This window comes from Hyperoodon ampullatus (genome assembly GCF_949752795.1).
Source record: "Hyperoodon ampullatus genome assembly, chromosome: 6".
Lineage (NCBI taxonomy): Eukaryota > Metazoa > Chordata > Mammalia > Artiodactyla > Ziphiidae > Hyperoodon > Hyperoodon ampullatus.
The window spans coordinates 56,872,560-56,884,846 of NC_136919.1; the positions used below are offsets into that span (position 1 = coordinate 56,872,560).

At 37.8% G+C, this 12,287-nt stretch overlaps 1 protein-coding gene across 3 annotated transcripts in view; it reads right to left on the bottom strand.

The window, feature by feature from the left end:
• Window positions 1-12,287, bottom strand: part of FOCAD (focadhesin) — a gene marked incomplete at its 5' end in the record, with an annotated part of 286,040 nt that overhangs the window by 137,298 nt on the left and 136,455 nt on the right. The gene's annotated exons all lie outside the window — the stretch shown is intronic.

Here is a 12,287-nt window from a genome sequence, read left to right on the forward strand (position 1 = left end):
GAATCTCCATGTTATCACATATTTATGTTAATTTGGATGTTACTTTGACTTCCCAGACTCATGAGCAATAGCACCTACATTACAAGATTATTATGAAGTGCAATATAGAATATAATGGATACCAAATGCCAAACATATTCACTAGCATGAAAAATGCAGCTTTTATAGTTTTCTTTTATTAAAATATAACAGTTCAATGAATACTGATAATGTATACACTATTGTAACCACCATGCCCATCAAAATGCAGACCATGGGGAGGGTGGGAGGGAGGGAGATGCAAGAGGGAAGAGATATGGGAACATATGTATATGTATAACTGATTCACTTTGTTATAAAGCAGAAACTAACACACCATTGTAAAGCAATTACACTCCAATAAAGATGTAAAAATAAAATAAAATAAAATAAGCTATAAGGATGTATTGTACAACATGGATAATATAGCCAATATTTTAAAACTATATAAATGGAGTATAACCTTTAAAAAAGTGTGAATCACTATATTGTACACCTGAAACTTATATAATATTGTATAGCAACTGCACTTCAATAATAAAAATTAAAAAAAAAAGATGCAGACCATGGAAATATAATGTGAGCCACAGAGACTTCCCTGGTGGTGCAGTGGTTAAGAATCCACTTGCCAGTGCAGGGGACACAGGTTCGATCCCTGGTCCAGGAAGATCCCACATGCCACGGAGCAACTAAGCTCATGAGCCACAACTACTGAGCCCACGTGCCACAACTACTGAAGCCCAAGCGCCTAGAGCCTGAGCTCCGCAACAAAAGAAGTCACCGCAATGAGAAACCCGCACACTGCAACGAAGAGTAGACCCCTCTAGCTGCAACTAGAGAAAGCCCATGCACAGCAACAAAGACCCAACACAGCCAAAAATAAACTAAATAAATTTTTTAAAAAAGAAAAATATAATGTGAGCCACATACACAACTGAAAATTTTCTAGTAACCACACTAAAAAAAGTAAAGGGAGACAGATGAAATTAATTTGAATATATTTTATTTAACCCAATCTATCCAAAATATTATCATGTTATGTAACTGATTCAAAACTATTATCAATGAGATATTTTATATATTATTTCATACTAAGGCTTCGATCTGTTGTATATTTTACACTGGCAGCACATCATAATTTGAATTGGCTACAGTTCAAGTGCTTACTAGTCTCTGTGGCTAACAGCTCTTATATTAGACAGTGCAGATACAGACCGCAATCCAGAAAATTTCCTCATGTCCCTTTCTAGTCTACCCTTCTCCCCACCCCAAGTTAACTGCTATGCTGATTTCTACCCTCACAGATAAATTCTGCCTAATCTTGAATTTCATAAAAATGAGATGTATAGACTTCTTGTGACTGGCTTCTTTCACCGAACATGCTTTTGGGATCAGCCATCTTGCTGCAAGTGGCAGTGGTCCGTTCCTTTTTATCGCTGAAGAGCATTCCACTGTACAAATACAATACCCATTTGGTTTGTTTCCAAATATGCTATAATCAATAAAGCTGAAATGAACACTCTTGTACAAGTCTTTTTGTGGACATGTTTTCATTTAACTCAGGTAAGTATCTAGAAGTGGAAATGTTGGATCATAAGGTAGGTTTATGTTCATCTTTTTAAGAAACTGCCAAATACTTTCCCATAGTGGTTGTATCATTTTATATCCCTGACAGTAATGTATGAGATATCAAATTACTTCATACTTTCTCCAATGGTTCGTATTGTCACTCTTTTTAAGATTAGCGATTTCATTGGTATATATGTTTCCCAGCGACCAACAATGTTGACATTTTTCCATGTTTACTAGCCAGTCATATGACGTCCTTTTTGAAGAGTGGTTTGGAAAGAAGAAGGGAGAGTTGCTGCACAGACAAACTGAGATTACTTATATAAAGTTATTTGTGGGCTTCCCTGGTGGCACAGTGGTTGAGAGTCCGCCTGCTGATGCAGGGGACACGGGTTCATGCCCCGGTCCAGGAAGATCCCACATGCCGCGGAGCGGCTAGGCCCATAAGCCATGGCCGCTGAGCCTGCGTGTCTGGAGCCTGTGCTCCGCAACGGGAGAGGCCACAGAGTGAGAGGCCCATGTACTGCAAAAAAAAAAAGTTACTTGTAACATTAAAATATGGGATTCACTTGCAAGGACTACCTGGGTCAGGCAGATAACGTAAATCTAAAAGCCAAGGAAAGTGCTGCAAATTAGAGTACACAATCCTCTGAAGGAGGCTGTTAAATGTTACTTAGTACCAAGGCCTCCATCCCATGTGGAAAAGCAGGCCAGGTTCTGTAAGATCTTCCTCTCTTATCAAGAGAGGGTAGATACCTGTATTTTTATTTTTAATTAATATTAGAATTAATGTAAAGTATTAATCCTATGATAATCAAAGAATATAGGCCATAAGTTTTCAAACTTTGATTTATATAAATGTTAGTGGTTTTTATAAAGACAAACATCCCTACTATGGTAAACATTAAACCATTCAGAGCTGTTACTGATTACTGGTCAAAGATGATAACTATTAAGACAAGGACAGGCAATCTACCAAAGACAGATGACAAAATCATTTCAAGTGGCAAGGCAACAATGCCCCAGAGACAGAAAGAAAAAGTTGGTTAGGGCAGCTCCTGTTTCCTCTTTCCCAGCTAGCCTCCTAAATGACAGAACATATTCTATGGTATTCTTACTCTTCAGTGATTATCCACATTATGTAATTCTAGTAAGAATGAAGGTAACAGCTAATAATACTTCAGTGGCAGTGCCTACCTAGGAGTATATGCATTATTTGGGGAGAGCAGAAGAAAAGATATATGTTGATGGGATATAAAACAGTACAGCTGCTTTGGAAAATAGGTTGGCAGCTACTAAAATGTTTAAACATAGAGTGATATGATCCAGCAATTTCACTCTTAGATATATACCCAAGAAAAATGAAATATATGTTCACATAAGAACTTGAACATGAATGTTCATAGCAGCATTATTCATAATAGCCAAAAAGTGGAAACAACCCAAATGTCCATCAACTGATGAATGGATAAATAAAATGTGGTGCAGCCATATAGTGCAGTATTACTTACCTATAAAAAGGAATGAAATATTGATACATGCTACAACATGGGTGAATCTTGAAAACATTATGCTAAGTAGAAAACCAGTCACAGAGACTTCCCTCATGGTCCAGTGGTAAAGAATCCACCTTCCAATGCAGGGGACATGGGTTCGACCCCTGGTCAGGGAACTAAGATCCCACATGCCACAGGGCAACTAAGCCGGAGCGCCACAACTAAGAAGCTCGCACGTCTCAACTAGAGAGCCCGCATGCCACAAACTACAGAGCCTGTGTGCCCTGGAGCCCGCGTGCCACAACTAGAGAGAGAAAACCCACCACCACAACTAGAGGGAAGCCCACACGCTGCAATGAAGAGACCGCGCGCCACAACAAAATATCCCGCGTGCCACAACTAAGACCCGACACAGCCAAAAAAATTAATTAAATAAATATTTTTTATAAAGCCCGTCACAAAAGGCCGCATATTGCATGACTTTGTTTACATGAAATGTCCAGAATAGACAAATCCATACAGACAGAAAATAGATTAGTGGCTCCCTATGGCTGGGGGGGCAGGGGCGGGCATGGGGGTATGGAAAGTGTGAAGTTTCTTTTTGGGGTAACAAAAATGTTCTAAAAGTGATTGTGATGATGGATGCACAACTTAGAATATTCAAAAACTGACTGAATTTTACGCTATAAATGGGTGAGTTGGACAGCATGTGAATTATATCTCAATACAACTGTTTTCATAAAAAGAAAGAAAAACTAAAGATACTAGTGATCCGTACAGCCTCTTTCTTCTAGTCCTAAACATTCTTTCCCTCTGCCACCTGATGCTGCTGCTTAAAATTTAGAGAAGTATTCCTTTGATGCTGTATCTCTCCTCTGCACTATTTCTGAATTTCAAATATCAATACATTTAGTGTACTTAACACAATGCTCTCCCCTACTTAGGCTGTGAGCTCCTGGAAGGCTGAAAATGTCTCATAAATCTTTATATCCAGAGAGGCTTGCACAGCCTGGCTTCAGTTTTCAGTATTTTTATTTTAAAGGTGATGCTTTTGGTGTCCTGCCTAGGGAATTCTTGCCCAACATGTGCGCTGCAGTGGACATAGGCTTGGGGGGAAGCTGCGTCATCTCCTTTTCCCTTGCTCTCCTTGCCACGTCTACTCATCAGAGAATGAATAAACGACAACTTGGCAGAACACTGCTGAAAGGCTGCCAACCCTTCTATTTGAACATCTTCTGGAACAGGCAACAAACTTTATGAAATTATGAGATAAACAGGATCCCTTTTACACTTACAACCCATAAACCCACAAAACAAAACAATGACAACATTTTCTTAGAAGTGTAAAATAAAAAGTATGGATTTAAATATGATCTCTAGTCAACAAGATGAATTTCAAAAACATCTTTTAAAAGCACTCGTAATAACAATACATCAATGATTTAAGAATAAAATTAGTAAAAAATATATATTTAACTTTTTATAACTTATACCTGAAAGTCTATAATGGATTAAACCACTTCCTCCCCTCTTTAATTAATAGTTCTCTAAAGCCCCAAAGTGAAGCCTACATGGGACAAATTCACTGTGAGGAAAGAATATTCATTTTAGACCTTTTCTTTCCTTGTAATCTTTGGGTAAAAGGGACCCTGGGCTCCTGGTAACAAGCAGAATGATCATAACAAGAATAAAGGCTAGGGCTTCCCTGGTGGCGCAGTGGTTGAGAGTCCGCCTGCCGATGCAGGGGAAACGGGTTCGTGCCCCGGTCTGGGAAGATCCCACATGCCGCGGAGCGGCTGGGCCCGTGAGCCATGGCCGCTGGGCCTGTGCGTCCGGAGCCTGTGCTCCGCAACGGGAGAGGCCACAACAGTGAGAGGCCCACATACCACAAAAAAAAAAAAAAAAAAAAAAAAAAAAAAAAAAAAAAAAAAAAAAAAAAAAAGAATAAAGGCTACCTTAGACTCAATGAAGTGATGATATAACTGAATTGTTCTCTCTAGTAACAAATAATACTGCCAGAAACTTGGGTACAAATTGCTACATTACACCTTTCTCTCGCATGCTCGAGTAAACATGGAAAGTTACTTAAAAAGTAAGCTAACTATTTAATAAGATCATAAAAAATCCATAAAACTCTAAAATATTTAGGGCAAGAAAATAATCCAAAAGAAAGGAAAAACTTTACATATGTAATTAGTTCTTAGACTAATTATAAAGAGAGAAAAATGGGAAGCAAGTTTAAAATCTAATCTAAAATGAATTATTTGATTACATATGATACTTTCACTCAATGGAAAATAATTAAGCCATTAAAACCTGTAGCCACATCAAAAATCTTTCTAGTAAAGTGTAAAGTAAATTGAGAAGATGGAAAGTGTAAAATATATATGTGTAAAGAAAATACAATGGGAAGGAAAATGGAAAAATCAAAATAGTTTTGTGAGACGTTGATATGGGATACTTTTCTTTTCATTATCCGAAGTAAATGTGATGCTATAAAAACCTAATGTCTTTAAAAGTAGTACAGAAGCACTTCAATACAGCTTTAAAATATAAAATTTAACAATAACCCATAAAACACTAAAAATTAATCTATTTTGGCTCAAATATCTTTTTCATTAGGATCTCTATGCAAAGCCTAAATAATTAAAAATATTATGCATTAACATACTGCAAAGGAAATAGATAAGTATGAGGGAAAGAGCATAAACTTAATGCTCACAAAAAGATTTATCCATTTAATATCACAGCATGACAAGGTCAACTGAACACAAACATGACTAGCAAAAACATAGAGTGATAGTATATGAATTATATCTCAATAAAGCTGTTTGAAAAAAATAGTGATTAACACATAGTCTTTGAATTCAGGCACACCTGTGTTTGAATCCTGGCCCTACCACATTTTAGCTGGATGACTTAGGGCAATTATTTAACCTCTGTCAGCCTCCCAGAAGAAAACAATACCTTATCACATAGTGAGCTTTTTTTCAGTAAGATTAAATCATATAATAAATATAACAATTGTAGTATATAGTGCTTACTATACAGAAAGCCCTCAATGAATCAATAGATGCTTACTACTACTATTATTAAAATATCTCTAATAGTTTTCCAGCTGAAAGCACTCTGCTAATTTCACATAAAAACAAAGAAAATGTCATATGTGGACAAAATAGCTAAGTAAAACGTATGTGTCCTTCTCTGATATTTCATATGGCTTGATAAGCTCTCTTTGTAGTAAAAGGCCCATAAAAGAGCTCACGATTTCCCAGTATCCTTTACTTAGAAGCAAGAAGACAAAATTGTTTTACTAATCATTCCTGTAGGAATGAAATGTAACTTGGCTGACCAGAGAAGTTAAAAGCAATGGAGAAGAGAATATGCAAAGGATCTGAATAGACATTGCTCCAAAAAGATACACAAGTGGCCAATAAACACAGGAAAAGATGCTCAATATCCCTAGTCATCAGGGAAATGCAAATCAAAGCCACATGAGATACCACTTCATACTCACTGGGAAGGCTACAGTTAGAAAAAAAAGCAGATAACAAGTGTTGCTGAGGATGGGGAGAAATTAGAACCTTCACTTACTGCTGGTGTGAATGTAAAATGGCACAGCCACTTTGGAAAACAGTTCTGGAAGTTCCTTGAACAGTTAAACACAGACTAACCATATAATCCAGCAATTTTATTCCTGGTGTATATCCCTCAAAAATGAAAACATATGTCCGTGCAATAGCCTGTACACAAATATTCATAGCAGGATTATTCATAGTAACAGAAAGCAGCAAAAATCCAAATGTCCATCAACTGATGAATGGATAAATAAAATGTAAGATAGTCATATTAAATATTATTCAACCATAAAAAGAAATGAAGTATTGATACATGCTATAACACCAATGAACCTTATAAATATGTTAAGTGAAAGAAGCCAGATACAAAAGACAATATATTGTCTTCATTCAGATGGAATCCATCCTTTCAATCTCTCACTGGAGACCATGATTAATGATTAAGCAGTAGTAATTGTAGGTTTAATCTGACCCTACCAAGGACAAATGAATTTCATGATGATGACTTTCAAAACTGAAGAGTCCATCGTCAACCTTAGGAAAAAGAGCTCAACTCATTATACAAAGGCAAGGATGGGAAAGCCCAGTAAAAGCTAATTTTGGATGGTTTTCCAACTGAGGTAAATATTTTCTTAAACATAGGATTATTCAATTTACTCTTATTCTTTTTGGTTTTTAAAATTTCACTGTTTTAGGCTGTCTTTCTGTATTCTTAATTATATTTGATAGTCAAGAATCTACAGAGAAATAGAGAAATCTCTTCCAAATGTTTCTGGGAAGAAGACTTATAACTATGCTGAATATTTTCATTCTTGAAACTCTTGGCAGCCATCAGTGCTTCACACATGATATCAATTAGAAGACAGAATAAATAGCTTCATAGAAGGCAGGCTGGCTTCTGTAGATAGCATGCTGGCAAAAAACCAAAAGATTAGCCCAAAATTACTAAATGTGGACTGGCAAGGGCCACCAAATTGAGTATATTTTACAACTTAAACACACATCACAGGACACAACAGCAGCAGCTTCACAAACAATGAATACACACACAAAAAGCTTGGAAAGGCTTAAGCAAGGTCCATCAAGGGGGACTAGATTATTTCTACTTATTTAGATGAACATAAAGTTATTCATTACCGAACATAAAAAAAGAATATTTTTATAACCAAAATTAACTGTGATGCAGTCAGTTTCAACAAATTCCACAACTCCAGACATTTGTAATATCTATAATGAAAACATGGTAAATAACACTTATTCATGACTAGTAAGCAACAATAAAATAGTGGGTTCATCCCCTAGACAAGAAAGAGAGATGAAAAAGAAGGGATAAAGAAATAAGTATTCTTTGGAATAAAATGAAGTTAACTGATTACTGATATTGGTTTTTGACTTATGAATGCCCATCTTATTACAAAAAGGATTTAAAGAGGCTAGTATCTATTTGTTAGAAGGACAACGTATTAAATTCTTATCTCATTTGCAATATTTCAGTTGAAGTTTCTTAAAAGTGAATTTTGATAAAAATATTATAAGGGATTTGGATTTTATAACATTAAAAGAGAGAGGGGGTGGGAAGAGAGAAACACAATAAGAAAGAGAAATGCCTTTAACCAAGCAAAGGAAAGGAGTATTGAGGTACCAATTAAGACACAGGCTTTATTAAATAAAATACTTAGACATGATGCCTCAATTCCTCTAGAGGACAATGGAACATAAGAAGGTAGTTGCTATAGAATGAATGTTTGTATCCACCCCTCTAAATTCATATGCTGAAATCCTAATCCCCAAGGTGGTGGTATTAGGAGATAGGGTCTTCAGAAGGAGATTAGGTCATGAGGGTAGAACCTTCATGCCAGGGATTATAAGCAGACTACAGAGAGCTACCTTGCCCCTCTGGCTATGTGAAATTACAGTGAGAAGACAGCTGTCTATAAGGAAGACAGCTGGCTATGAACCAGGAAGTAGGCCCTCACCAGACAGTGAAAGGGCCAGTGCCTTGATCATGGACTTCCCAGCCTCCAGAACTGTAAGAAATAAATAATTGATGTTAATAAGACACTCAGATTATGTTATTGTTATAGCCTCCTGAATGGATTCAGACTATAAGATGGTCTGATAGTGGGCTCAGAATTATCTTTATGAGTAGTGGTTTGGATTCAGGGAATGGATTTGGGGCTACATATGCAACAATCCCAAGTGGTCTCCTTTAAATATAGAAAAAAGCTTTATATATGCCAAAAGCTTTAGCAGTGAAGGGTTAGGATACCATCTGGAAAAAGAAACTAAGTAACTAAGTCACTATCATATATTATGTGAGTTTTAGAGGAGAGATTAAAAAGACTACTTAGACCCTCCTTGAGGGCATTGACTATAACCAATTTTTCAGGAACAAGTTTGATATTTAAAGAACACCTACGTGGGTAGACATTATGTTAGGTCTCTTTTGTTTGTAATCCCATTTTATCCTCATTTGAGGAAATAAGGCTCAAAGAGGTTAAGTAAATCAGTCAGAGGACACACAGCTAATAACTGGTATATAGGAGGTACATGGTATGTCTGCCTAAATACAAAGATGCTTTCTACCACACCAGGCAACAATTTTTTATATCTCCAGTCCTAACTACAGTTAATGATGATATCTTACAGAAGTGAAATGAGAAAAATCACTTCTTATGAGTTAATAAGCATCTATAGACAGCAGAGCCTTAGAATAACAAAGGATGGGTGGAGAACATAATGGAATCACAGACAAAATTACCACTTCTTAGTGGTAATTAGGAAGAAAAACTTAATTTATTAGGAAGAAAAACTTAATTTCAGAAACAAGTAGATTTGTTTGAAAAAAATAATAGAAAGGAAATACTCCCAAATGGTAGAATTAGTTATTATGAAAGTAATATAATTATTAAAGTGATACTTTCCATTTCCAGATGACTGACTGAAGCAGTAAAAAACAAAAGTCCTGATTATGTGAACTATTTCCCTGCTGTAATAGGACCCTACCATGAAACCCTAATAGCTTTGCCAACTACAGGGTACCCAGTCTGAAAGACTATCCTTAGTACACATCACTTCCTAAACAGTAATAATGTTTACTGCCTGCTAAAATAAGTGTTAGGCCAAAAGAACATTATTCTCAAACCAAGATACTGAGCAGTTATCTAACCTCCTTCTGAGGTCTATTTTCCTCATCTATAAATGTTATAATCCCTATATTGAAGAGTTGTTGAGGAACAGAAATGAAAAGTGCTTACTTAGCACAAGGACACAATCATATATACACTAAATAGAGTCACTGCTTGTATGATTATATTATATTCATTATCATATCAACCATAATTACCAAAAGCTAAGAGAATTCTACTTAATCTCATTCACCAAAGAACAACAATTGTATAGGTATGTTCACTGTGTCAAAAAAAATTGGTTAGGAAAGAATCAATCAAGATGGCAGAGTAGAAGGACATGGAACTCACCTCCCCCCATGAACACATCAAAAATACATCAATACATGAAATAATTCTCACTGAAAACTAACTGGAAACTGGAAGAAAGATTCCTATACAACCAAGGATATAAGAAAGATCCACACAGAATCTGGAAGGGAAGAGAAGGATCTGTGCCCCCTGGGAGGGGACTCAGAGAAAAAGGAGATTACATAGGAGGAGACCCCTGCTGGGGAGGAGGCAGTGCAAGCCATAGATTGGGTGCCCCAGTCCTGGTGTCGGACACAGGGAAGACAAGCCGCCTTGGCTGGTTGTAGAGCTGTTGGAACTAACAGGAGGGCTGTGAAGAACATGCAAGGACTGGCTTGCTCCTGAGGCAGGGTGGCGAGGACAGATTGAGGATGGTTCCAGTGGCTGCCCAGTTTTCTGCAATTAGCCCAGCATATGCCTCAGCCTGAGCCAAGCAAATGCTCCAGTCCCGCTTACTCTACCACACTAGAGAAAGGGCTGCCATCACCAGGGAGAGAGCTCATATCTTAGTACTGAGATGCAGAGGAAACTTGGAACTAGGGCAACATCTGAGCACAGTGTGGGCAGCCATTGCTGGCATTACCAGGCACTGTATCAGGGGTAGTCTTGATCTCTGATGGAAGCCAGACTGCTGCACCCACACCCTGACACATGCCCAGTGCTAAAGGGAGCCCTGCTTACCCTGAAGCACAGCTTCTCAACAGGGTGGGAGTGGCAGAGGCTGGGGGTAGTGACTGGCTGTGAGTGACAGCAGAGACTCAGCTGGGGCTGTCATTATTGGTGCCTGCAAAGGGGGCACATTAGAGGCAGCCTGGACCTCTGTGGCCAGCGCATCCCATGCTGGCATGGGCCCCTCTTCCTCCAGCACTCCTCCTCTCTGGGGCAAGGGTACAGTGCTGGGAGTGGGAGACAAACACATTTAAGGGAACAGAGACAGCTTGGACCCAAACCTCAGGGCTTCCACTCCATCAACTTTGGACCTGACCCTGCCCCCAATAGGGTGCTAATGGCCAATGAGCAGAGGGGAAGCCACACCTCACACTTGGCTCTGGCCCTGGTTCCTCCATCTCCAACCCTACTTCCTGCAAGATGATAACTGTCAGCATACCCTGAGGAAATGCATGGCTTTTGTTCACATCAAATCCAGCTCTCCCACCAAAGGCACTGGGCACACAGACTGTAGAGAGACACTCCCACATAAGGACACCTCTTCAAGACTGCAATAGGTAACTATTTCATCTAATTTCACAGAGACAGAGAAAGTTAAGTGAAGTAAGAAGACAGAGGAACTAGTCTTGATTGAAAGAGCAAGAGAAAGCCCCTGGGAAAATAAATAATGAAATAGAAATAAACACTTTACAAGATACAGAATTCAAAGTATTAGTAATAAGAATGCTAACTAAATTAGGGAAAAGAATAGATGAACACAGTGAGAATTTTAACAAGGAACTAGAAAATATACAAAAAGAACCAATCAGAACTGAAGAATACAGTAACTGAAATGAAGAACTCACTGAATAGGAGACTATGTGATACAGAAGAACATAAATGATCTGGAAGATAGAATAATGGATATTACCCAATCAGAACAGCAAAAAGAAAAATAAATGTTAAAAAATGAGAACAGTTTAAGAGATTTCTGGAAAAACATGAAGCATACCAACATTGGCATTATAATGGTTTCAGAAGGAGAGGGGAGAGAAAGGGAGTGAAAATGTTTTTGATGAAATTATGGCTGAAAAAGTCCCAAACCTGAACAAGGAAACAGATATCCAGATACAGGAAGCAACAGAGGGAATCCAAACAACATGAACCCAAGAGACACACACCAAGATATATCATAATTAAATGGCAAAAGTAGAAAATAAAGAGAATTATTTTTTTGGCCATGCCAAGTGTTATGCGGGATCTTAGTTCCCAGACCAGGGATCAAACCCATGTCCCTGCAGTGGAAGCTCAGAGTCTTAACCACTGGACTGCTAGGGAAGTCTGCAAAAAGAGAATTTTAAAGGCAGCAAGAGAAAAACAAAGAGTCATATACAAGAGAACCCCCATAAGGCTATCAGCTGATTACTCTGCAGAAACTTTGCAGGCCAGAGGTAGCGGCATGATATATTCAAAGTGCTTAAAGGGAAAAATCTGCAACC